Source organism: Sylvia atricapilla, chromosome 5, assembly GCF_009819655.1.
Source record: "Sylvia atricapilla isolate bSylAtr1 chromosome 5, bSylAtr1.pri, whole genome shotgun sequence".
NCBI classification, from domain to species: Eukaryota; Metazoa; Chordata; class Aves; order Passeriformes; family Sylviidae; genus Sylvia; species Sylvia atricapilla.
In genome coordinates, this window is record NC_089144.1 from 43,956,639 (window position 1) to 43,968,210 (window position 11,572).

The 11,572-nt window shown below is 39.3% G+C and overlaps 1 protein-coding gene across 2 annotated transcripts in view; it reads left to right on the forward strand.

Moving 5' to 3' along the window:
• CRADD (CASP2 and RIPK1 domain containing adaptor with death domain) overlaps positions 1-11,572 on the forward strand; it is a 92,878-nt gene that overhangs the window by 4,228 nt on the left and 77,078 nt on the right. The window contains exon 1 of one of the 2 annotated variants that reach the window (XM_066319280.1): positions 10,241-10,356. The exons of the other annotated variant lie outside the window; for it this stretch is intronic. The gene's annotated coding sequence lies outside the window, so the exon portion shown is untranslated. Of the gene's footprint in view, positions 1-10,240; positions 10,357-11,572 lie in introns of those variants that run through there. 2 annotated transcript variants of the gene reach the window in all.

An 11,572-nucleotide genomic window follows, 5' to 3' on the forward strand; every position in this document is an offset into this window, starting at 1 on the left:
TTTGTTTTTCTTTCTTTCTTTCATTTTATTTTATTTTTTAACTTCCAATTCACCATTGTAGCTATCAGATGATTACTCAATAAAGTAAATCAAAGTGTACAATAATCTCCCAATCTTTGTATGTATGGATTTGCTACTATTCAAGAAAGAGTGCTCTTATAAAGGAACTTAGATAATTTCCCAGCTAATACGCAGATAAATGCACATGTATCAGTGAGGATGAATACCCCTGCTTTGCCTTTGTGGTGCTGCTCAAAAGTATAGCTGGATTACATTCAGATTAGTGGCTTAGAGGCTGCCTGCTGAATTCCTGTAGTTGGGTATTAGCATAGGACACTGCTTTTTCTGTTACAGTAGTCTTCCAATCAGGAAGAGAGAACTAAGACCCTCAGTACTCATTTCTTCAGCCCAAATGTAAAGTATTCAGTAGAAGAAATTCACAGGATGAGAATAATAGCTGAGCAGTAAAGAGAGAAACAAGGACATAGACTCATACTTAGTCAACAAATTAGTTTTAATTCTTTCCCTAGCTTATTTGTTAATTAAAGCAAAGACCTGTGCTTGAACAATAAGGGTTGTCAAGACTTGCTGTAATCTAGCTTTGCCCAGCCTGAAACAGAAACAACATAAAATAATCTTGTTTTCTTTGTGACTTAACCGCTCTGTTGTACTGTCAAGATGTTCTGTCCTTTCTCATAAACTCTGGGGCACCGACCAGCTTATTTCTTGCATCTAAACTCTGTGTTACACACTCAGTTTTGTCTGTAACGTGCTGGCAGAAATGAGTAGCAGAGCCATGGAGAAAAAGAAGGCACCAAGAACCTGAGGCAGAGTGGATAGTTCCTTGGTATAACATATGCTTGATATGTTCTTGATCTTGCTGTGGAAAAGGTGGGTTTCTCTTCCTCCATGGCCTAAATTTTCTGTCCCCATTTTCAACTCAATCTTTAGTATAGAAATGGGAGGAGTTTTCTTCTGAAAAACAAACCAAAACATTTTGCCATGTAAAATTTTCCCCACGTCTTGCCAAAATGTATTTGGAAGTTTTTCACATTATATGGTGACCACCCTTTGGTTCCCATGCCCAAAGAGCTCTTGTATTCTAGATATGTGTCATAATCACACTGTTCTTGTCATCAATCTTGCTAAGATCTGCCACCCTCAGGCTGAAGAGCTTTTCCTGTGAGCAGAGCCTGTCAAAAAACTCTGTTCCTGGGAACACTTTTCATTCTGATGAATCTTTTCTTACAGTTCTTGTCTAGTTCTACCCTGTGGTGAGAGAACTGCTATATGGAGCAACTTCCATCACACTCACTCTAATCTGCTGCTGTGTTAACAGTCTACCACTGTGCCTTTTAAGGCAGGGTGATTTCCTTGGGGTCTTAGTGGTAAACACATTGTACTAAGGACCTTCAAAATAAATTCCTAGGGGTTTAAAATCATGAATACCAGTGCTGGAGAAAGCAGACTGAGAAGATATGATCTTTGGGGTGCAATGAGATTGCTATATTGCAAATATAAGAAATTTATGGCTTGCTGCTGGCAGACTATGCAAGCAGTCACAGGCCGGCCAAGTGTACCCCACAGCAGAGCCAAGCTCTGAGGAACAAGGGGCAGATGCAGGAAAGTTTGCTGTTTTTTCTAATAACACTTCTCCAAAGAACAAGGGCAAATGTCAGGCTGAGGACAAGGAGTGCTGGCAAAGTGAAAGGTGGTGATTCTTGTAACTAATCAAGATTAGTTACTGTGATGTGGAATCAAGTCACCAAACATTGGGCATATTGACCTAGACTTTGTATCATTTGTATTAGTTCCTGTGAGGAAAAGCAGGCTCTGTGACTATAGTGTGCTTGAAGCTGTGAACAATATTTTAAACAGACTGGAGGGGGAACTAGTCCTCTTTGTATGAAAGCACAGTTCTTGTCCTCATTAGGATGGCAGTCCTAGGGTTGATGCATTGCACTAGTAAAACTAAGCCACAGTATAGCTTGCAGAAAGTTTGGCTTCTTTCTAATGCAGCATAGAGGAATGACTTGTTCTGGTACAAAAAATCTGATGATAGAACATGATTAGATTTCAGCAGTACAAAGATCTTGCATGTAGACTTTCTGAATTTTCAGACATGAAAATTTTCAGACATGTTGTTCAAACATTTTTTAAAAATTCAGTGCCTTTTTAGTTCTTTTCTTTACCTTATGGATGTTGTAGCTTGCTTGCAGCACTAGCTTTTAAATTGTGGGCTGTTCAGATTATAAAAATTACTTCTAACTGATATATATAATCTTGAATTGCTAGGACAGAGTGTGCAGCAAAGCCAGTTTCACAGGTTCAGTGCCCATGAGTCAACCAAAAATCATGATAAGGACTTTAATCCTAAGCCTTTTTTTTCACCCCATGTGTTGGTTTGGTTTTTCTTTTTTGAGTCTTGAAGTTAGAGATTTTCCAGTTTGTATCTGGAATGTTAGAAAACCTCTTCACTTTACCTAAAGGAAAACTGAGAATCCTACAGGCCTAAAAGGTGATGCTTAAAAAACCCAACCAAAATAAACATAATTGCAAGATGAATGATGAAAACGGAATTGGTGGTAGTATTTAGTTTAGCACTAAACCTAGCAGAAGTGTAAACTAGGGTAGCATTTTAGTTGTATAGGTATCTTCCTGCTGGTAGTATTATCACTGGAGACAGAAAATGGTTTGGTTATAAGATGAATGGGTAGAGTGGGAAGGTAACCAAGCAGCTGCGTCCAGTGTATTAGATGTAATTTTATTTTAATCTGATCTTGTCAGTATTGTCCTAATTATATTTTATGTAACCACATTCTAGATAAACAATATAAAATGATTAGCAAGAAGGAAAGATTGTTCACTAGAATATGGGGGACAGACGGGTTTTTTAATATCTTACAACAATGAGGAATTTACTCCTATAATGTGACTATGTCTCATCACCTTGAGAAAACAGAATCTACATATGACAGGGAGGACAGAGTTCTGTAGTTGTGTGAATTTTTGTACCACAGCCAACTCTCACTTTTTAGCAAAATGTTCCTGCATGTAAATTACTTAGTTTAAGATTGTTTTAAAAACTTTATTTACTTACATGCTCTATTCAAGAGCTTTTTCTTGTATTCCTGATAACAATCCTATTGATTTTTCCTCTGGCTATAATCTTAGGCTCTAGTGGAAAGTAAGTCAAGTGATCTCAGGGCTTTGCTCTCCTTAAGCCAAAACACATAATGGAAATGGGAAGAGATATCTTTAGACATGGGTATCATGTCTAAGAGTAATTTAAAATAAAGTAAAATAAAATTTCTGCCAACTTTGCAGTCATTAAAATAAACCTAAGTATCATATTTACTGCTAGAGGAAACAATAGTTTGAGGGATTTTTAAAACTGTATTGCTAATTCTCAATAACAATAAAAAAAACTTGGTTGAAAGGAGAAATTTTATTTTGAAAATATAGCAATTAGTGAAAATTTTACTATCTAAACAACAAAAAAAATCCAAATAGAATTAGTAGAAGTTAGTTGGAAGGTCTGAGCTGGTTAGTTCTGTATACACAAAGGCAGTGGGGATGACAAGCTGCTTTGGTATCTCAGCCTAGCTCCTGAAAAACACTTCTCTATTAGCATTAGACTCAGCAAGTCTCAGTATTTTGCTAAGGTATTAGCATGACTGAAAATGCCTGGAAACAACATTCCACTGACACGTAACTTAAGTCACCATGGTCTGAGCTCACTTTACAACAACATGGTGATTTCCCACAGTATTGCTAAAATTGGGTAGTTTCTACAATAGGGTGAATATCAGTCAAAGGAATGGGGAGGCAGAGTTGGTTCAGGTGCTGACCATCACTGGTCCCTATCCCCTATCTTAGACAGAGAGCACACTACAAGCTAAGTTCCTAGCTGCCAGGAACAGTTTGAATCCACACATAAACCAAGTCTGGCCAAATAGCTCAATTTCAAGGAAAAAGAAAATTAGCTTATAGCAAACTCAGTCTGTCCTAGTACCAAGCAGGAGAGGGAGTAACTGTGTTTATTAATCAGGTTATCTACAGGGCTTTAAAGTAGCCAAGGCCTCTGAGAAAGTCTATAGAAATACAGAAATACATCACCATAATTATGCTGATTAATCAGCCTGATAAATTGTGTATTTTATTCTACTTAGATTCTATTTTTAAAAAGGGGTTGCACCTGTGTTTCATTTAGTTTTCTTCCAGAATTGGAGCCATTATTTTTCCAGGAACTGAAATACCAAAATAATACCACTGCTTCCTATGGTATTAAGGAGGAATACATGCTGGAGCAAAAGCTATTTATATTAGCATAAGGAATGGGCTGGCATTTACTAGGAAGAATTTCAAACAGATAATATCCAGGAAAAGTTTAGTGGTGAGTGCTGCAAAGAACAAAATACTCTAAAAAACCCCCAAACAAACAAATTTAATGCTTCTGTCTTGATTTTTCTTTCATTGGAGGGCAGGGTTTATGTAAGTAAATCCTTTTGATTCCAATCAAACTCTTCTATAATTGATGTTTCATAGCTGAGGTTTGCAACTTGGTGCACTGTTAGTTAACAAATAGTAAATGCAGAGGTATGTTAGACATGGGGAAAGATTCAAAGCTGGGTGCAAATTCTTCTTCTCAAGTTATTTGAATCAGGCTTGATAACGGAGTTTTATGAAAAATAGTTGTATATCTGGTAGCTGAAAGGGCAAAAATCCCCTTTCAAAATGCTTTGTTACAATTTAACTGTATCTCTTCAGGTTGCAGCCCTGAAATAGAATCTGTTTTGCTGAGTGGCTGTACCCACACTCTGCCTGAGGGGGAATCTTCAAATTTGAGAGATGGTTCAGGACACCTTATTATATACATTTGTTTTTTTCTTACCCTGTTTGACACATCTGGAAGGCAGAATAAGTTGTGGATCAACTCTTACTGTTCAAGGGATTTTGAGCTGCTTCATGTTTTTGTAGGAAGAGCACTAATAAATAAAAAGCTGCAATTTATCCATCTGTAAAGTGGATGGTGAAGTCAACTTTCTGTAATTTCTCAGCATGGGGTGAAAAGTGAGTTATACTTCAAATAACATTGATAGGAACTTAAACTGCAATGAGGGCAATATCTTTGGCTGGCTGCACTGCTGAAAAGAGAGAAGGAAGTAAGGAAAGTGAGATCCTTGTCTAACTAGATTGCAGTGGATGTGGCACAGCTCCTCCCTGAGCTGAAGTGCTTCAGATGTGTGTTTTCTTCGAGGGAAACTGCTTGTGAGAAGCTTTCTGGAAATTCATCTGTTTCTTTTAACTCTCCTGACAGAGGATGCAGTGCCTACTGCAGAATGCTTCACTAGCTTGCAGGCAGGCAGGTTTCATTTCAAAAGGGAACAAAATAGGTCAAGGGAATTTTTAATCAAAGCATATTTTTTGTTTGAAAACAGAATGTATGGGAAAGGTGTAAGGAGTGATGAATGTCTTGCTAGGCTATCTGTAAAAAATTCTATGGACTATGACTAGTTCCTGAAGTCTAACCTTTAAGTAAGAACCTTTCAAAATTTGTATTGTATATGAGTTTGTTCACTTCAAATCCTTGGGAAGCAACAGAAGATTACAAAAAGCAATAGCTATTCTCCTCCTAATGAAAGCAACCTTCCAGTCTTTTATCTAAAATATTAGAAAACCATTTCATATGCCGTAATTGGTAAATAAAGTAAGTTGGTTTTGTGAAAAGACTTCAGACTTCAATCTTTAATTATTTTTAGTTATTTGCCAATGTTTGATTTTCAGATTAATTAGTGAATTTTCTTTGTTCTCATATTCATAAAATGGTGCTTTACATTTAAAAGTTAATTTCATAAGTCAGGGATAAATAATAAATAATAAGAGGCTTGCAGTATTTCATCTGTCTCCTCAAAGAATCTTTAAATTAAACTTAAAAACAGAGAACTACATTAATTCATATACGTAAAGGATGAAAAATTCTGAGAAACACTGAATCATGTTTTTCAAGTATTAATTGCATGGTTTTTTTTTACAATTGACTGGGTTTTTTAAATGAAATGTATACAAAAGTTTTGCATTTGATGCCTGCTTCCTTTTTATAACTATTTCTCCTTTTTATAACTTTTTGCTAGGGATTATTTGTATCATAGTAAACAGCACTAGGAATTAATTGCAGTACTGCTAATAAACACTTATTTTTATTATGGAAACAAATGTAAATGTATAAACATTACAAAGTCACTTTAAGCCCCATGTTTTAAGATGCTTTAAAACCTTCTGTGCTATATTTTACCTATATGCTGGACATGCCTCTTAATAAAATACTACATTTAAGGAAGTTCAGGACGTGTCACCTATATTTTATTTTAATTCCTCTCTTTGATCTGCATTTAATTTAAAGTCTTTATTATTTAAATGAATGGAGGTTACAAAGTATCAGAACAATTACGCACCAGCCCAAGGGCTGATCCCGTTCAGTGATGGACTTCAGTTGTGCCTATCACCTTTATTTTAGGAGGGATAAGGAATTATTTTTTCAGTAGCAAATGCCACCTGAAGAGCCACACCCCTTCCCAACTGACCACCTAGTGACCTCAAATCCTGCCAGCATCCAGCATAGCATGCCTAAGCTTTGGTGTACAGTTTGGGCAAACTTTCTATCCTTAACCGTTCCCTTCTTTGGCATCAGCCAGGTTTTCCGTGAAGGGAAGAGGGAGGAAGGGAAGGGGACAGCAGCGGCCAGCAATGGTTTGCAAGACCTTTATCTGGCCTTCAGGCCACCTAGTTTGGCTCACCCTGACTTACATTTTAAGACTGTTTTTGAGACACACCACTTACAGAAGTGTTTTCTGTGCTTTTCTTTCTAAAATTGACAGGCAAGCATACAAGATATGTTTCTCTTTTCCCTTCTTAATGTCTGAGGTTTTGTGAGAGATTTAACCAATTAGATGTGTTTTTAATAAACAAATCTAGCGGCTCCTATTTTTTCTTTTGTCCCTAAAACTGGAATGCTGTCCTGCAGACAACTGAAAAAACCAGCATAATCCTAATAGATTAAATCTGCTTGTGCCAGTTTTAAGAAAACAAACTAGTCTGTAGGAAACAAAATACATACATGCTTGGATACCACTTGACTCTAATTAGCATAAAGGACCCTCTCAAAAGCATTTTTAAAAAAATCTCATTGTTCTGGTACAGTGTCTAGAAAGCTTTGTTCCTTTCAAGTGAGATTTTAAAAAGTGTATAATAAATGTAAAGATCTGAGATTATGACTTGGAATAACCCACATGTAAAGTGAGTATCATTGTCAGAAGAGATACTGATTATCTTGGTTCCCACAGATTTGGACTTGTGACTCTGAATTCTGCAGTCCTTAAAAGTGTGTCCTGATGACCACTGATGGCCCCTCAATCTGCAGAACCAGACAGAATAAGCTTTTAAGACTAAAAGGCTGAGGATATTGATGTGCAGGATTGGCTATGGTCCATTGATGTGCAAAGTCTAGGAAATACTTTTTTAATCTACATGGTTGGCTTTGAGATTTGAGCAGTTAGTGGGGCTTTGAGTTGACACCAAACTGGTTCAAATATATATAAAATACATGTATGCATTTGTCCTTAAAACTGAAACAGAACCAAACCATCTCTCTGAAGGTTTGTCGAACTTGGACCAGAACAGAACTGGAAGACCTTTAGTGAGGGCTGAATCAAAATGGGACCAAAACAAAGAATTTAAGGACTTCTCTCCTTGGACTTAAAGTATTAACTCTGTGTATCCTTATCCTGTATCTGTACTACATAATCAAAACCCAAACTGCATTGCTAAAGATGAACCCAAAACACCAGTAGCATATTTACAGTTTCCACTAAATAAATTTGCAGCACTAGTGATTAACTACTGGAGGGAAAAGGAAACACCAGATTTTCCCTTAATGAGATTTGGACCTCTGCTGCTGTCCTCTTCCTTCCTAGGCTTATCTGTTTCCTTTCACTGCTTTCCTTCTTTCTATCTCTGTTCAGACTGCAAGCTGAAAAGACGTGACTAAATGCTGACTGTGTAACTGCTAAAATTTCCTTGGGTAGAATCTGGAGCTGCTCTATGCATATCCATATGTTTTCCTAACTTTCTAAGACATTCTTGGATAGTATAAAATTTAAAAAACCTTTTAATTTTATACTAAACCTATTGCCTCATCTGGCAAAAAATATATAGGAAAGACGAGAGATGTAACTGCTTGTCCTAATTTTCTATTTTAAAATGCAGCCACATTATCTGCAATTAAAAGCAGCTGTCAGGATTGCAATGATGAGATTCTCTGAAGTCTCCAAGTTTGGTCACTCCAGTTCCAAATTTAATACAGTTCCTTAGATCATGACTGAAAAAAAAAAGGGCAGCACTGAAAATCAGAAGTACAAGAAGTTGAGAAGCTTTCAGTAGCTGTGTAGTGCTGCACTGAGGCACGATCCTACAGATGGTTTGTAGTGTCTCTGCTCCCTGGTGCTGCTCTGTGCTGTTTACAAATGTATTTCTCACAATTAATATTGCAATCATCATGCCAAGAAAATTTAAAACTACCTCAGTTGTATTTTGGCTACAACAGCAGCATACTTCTTGTCTTGGAGCTACCGATGATGACTTACTTGTGTGGCTTCCAGCGTTGTCAAATATGTTAATGCATTGCTCTGAAACAACCCAGAGGAGTATTTAGATTTTTTTTATGTCTGCGTTCCTAGAAGAATAACATGTGCCTGAGACAAAAAAAAAATTAGCTTGGTTTATCAGATGTATTGTAATAAGATATTATTTATCAATTATTCACAAGCAATTTAACCCCCTATATCAAATTTATTACCAGTAAAGAATTACAGATAGAAGTGTTAGGTCATCAAACCAAAACACTGCTTTAAAACTGTCAAATACATAGCACCTCTACAGAAGCTGGCTGCATGATAAATGTATCTATTTTTAAAAAACATTTCCTAAAACCAGCATACAAACTTTGCCTTTAAGGCTGATTTACATTCTGTGACCACATAAATTCTCAACTGTCAGCCACAGGAAAATCAAAGGAAAAGGATTTAGAATTCCTGAGTGTGACTGCCTATCTTAACACAAAGTCTTGTAGATAAATGTCACCTTATGCATATGCAGTATGTAAAGTCTACCAATAATCCTTTGGGTTACAATCTTCCGTGGCAAGTGTTTCCTAGCTACAGTATCTAGGAAAGGCACATAAAGGTTTCCACAACTAGCTTTCAAATACCCTGAAATATTTCAAATACCCCTAAATCTGTACAATTAGTCTAAACAGAGTGTACAAATGGGATTCACAAGGTAACAATGTCTCTAGCAGCAGCTGCAGCAACCACCTTTCCTGCTTTTCCAGAGCGTAGGTATTAGCATGCTGTGCAGTCCACAGCCAGCTTGCTGTGGCTGCCGGCAGCTTCAAAGGTAGTACGTTCCAGCACTCCAGCACTGGAAGATTTTTTTTTTTCCTGTCATCGTTATTGCAGTCCCGACATGAAAGAAAAAGGGCTGACACCACTCAATCCCGTGTGACACCTGACACCTATGCAAAGACAGAAAAAAGTTATTCCATGATGTGTGAGAGAAAGTGACACGCCGCATTTTTACAGCTCTGTGAATCACAGTCTTCTCTTTTCTACTGTATTTCGGGTTCAGATATCCCTATAAAACGAAGTGAAAAATACAGTAGTAGAAAAATAAAACACGAAGAATGTGCATAGCACTGTGGTAGATACAGGCCAGCTCTTACTTTACTAAATGTTTTCATCTATTAAAGTTTCTTCATTTTTAGGCTGTTCAGATGAAAGTAATGAAGCTAAATGTGTACAGTATTCGATATGATACTGCTCTGTGTTTGATATAACGATACCAGCACAAGGATGGAGTTCAGCTTAGCGCATACTCACAAATAGGAACCACTCTGCCTAGAGAGTAATGAGATCAGCTGTTTCTAATGTCATTAAAGCTGCAATTTCGTAATTTCTAATTTAATTTTAGATACAACCCCTCGTCTCACTGAACACCCTCACCACGCCGGCTCCTGAGAGCGCAGCAGGCCCTCCGCACTCCTGGAGAGGCGCCTCCCCTCCGGTGGCCGCCCCGGCCCCGAGCAGCGGCCCCGGGCCCCTTCCCGGGCGGGCGCTGGCCCGGCTGCCCTCAGCTGACATGGCGGCCGCGGGCCCCTCCCGCAGCGGCCGCCCCTCCTCGGCCGGCCCGCGGCAGAGCGGCGGCTTCCGGCGGGGCCCTCTTGCCTTCAACAAAGATGGTGCTCCCCGCGCAAGCTCCGCGGGCGCCGGCGCTTCCTGGGTAGCTCCCCGCTCCCCTGGTGTAAGTACGGGGCGGGGGCTCTTCCCCGCACGCCGCTCGCCCGCTGCCGACGGCCCCGCTCGGCTCGTCCCCTCCCGCCCCAGGCGCCGCCGAGGGGGCAGCGGGCGAGCGGTGCCGCGGAGCCCCCGCGCTGCGGGGCCGGGGCGGGGGCCGGGCTTCCCGGGGGGCCGGGCCGGGGCGGCGGGGCCGCCTCCAGTGGCGCGGCCCTGCGCGGAGGGAGGCCGGGAGGGGAGGAAGGCCCGGGCTGGTGCTGCCTGAGGGGGCTCGGGCCGGGTGCGGGCAGCTGGCCCCTGCCTGTTACAGGAGCAGCAGCTGCCACACCTCGGCAGGGAGAACGTTAATAGCAAAACTTGCCTTTTTTTTTTTTTTTTTTTTTTTTTTTTTTTTTTTAAAGGGATGTCTGTGTGTGTAAGATTTTTAACCCGCAGACTTGCCAGAATCATTCATGGGTTAGGCAGGTGAGTGCAGTTGGTGTTCCGGAAAACGGTGAAATGTCTCTAGCAAAAAAACTTAGATGAATGTGCCTTTTTAGCGTCAGAAGGGGTTCTTGTCAAAACTTTTACCCCCATTTATGGACAGTTACTCGGTCAGATCCAGAAAAATGCGGACCTGCTTGTGTTGGTGTGGTGATGAGTCAAAGACTGCTCATTCAGCAGGTCGTGGGCTATATTTCTTAAAATTTGGCTTTGTAATGGAAAAGATCCATTTTCGGAAGTATCTGGGAACATTTGAACCATATTATCTTTTGGGTAAATGGACATCTCATATTTCTCATTTTCTGGAAAATTGCTAGACTATATTTAATTCAGAGCTTACTTTGAATCCGTAGATATAGACTGTTAATAAAATGAATTTGTTAATTCTGTGTTGTATTAAACTCTGTCCCAATACTGTTACACATCAAAATCCCGATATATTTCTGTATCTAGCTGCTTAGTTCCTAACTCAGACATTTGCTTCTCACAGTAAACACACACAAAGAAATACTTTATCTCTAAAAAGAACTTAGAAATCAGTATGCCCCATCCTGGAAGTTTACCAAGCCGATGCCAGGACTTTAAACTCAGTTGTGCACACTCTGCAGTCAGTAAGGCAAAGGCCTTTTTAAGCAGAAATTCCACTTCAGATTCCTGGCTTGATAGGGATTTCTCAGTGCCCAAAGGTGCAAACCTTTGGTTTGTAAGAACTTTGTTTTTGAAAAATGTTGGCTGCTTTG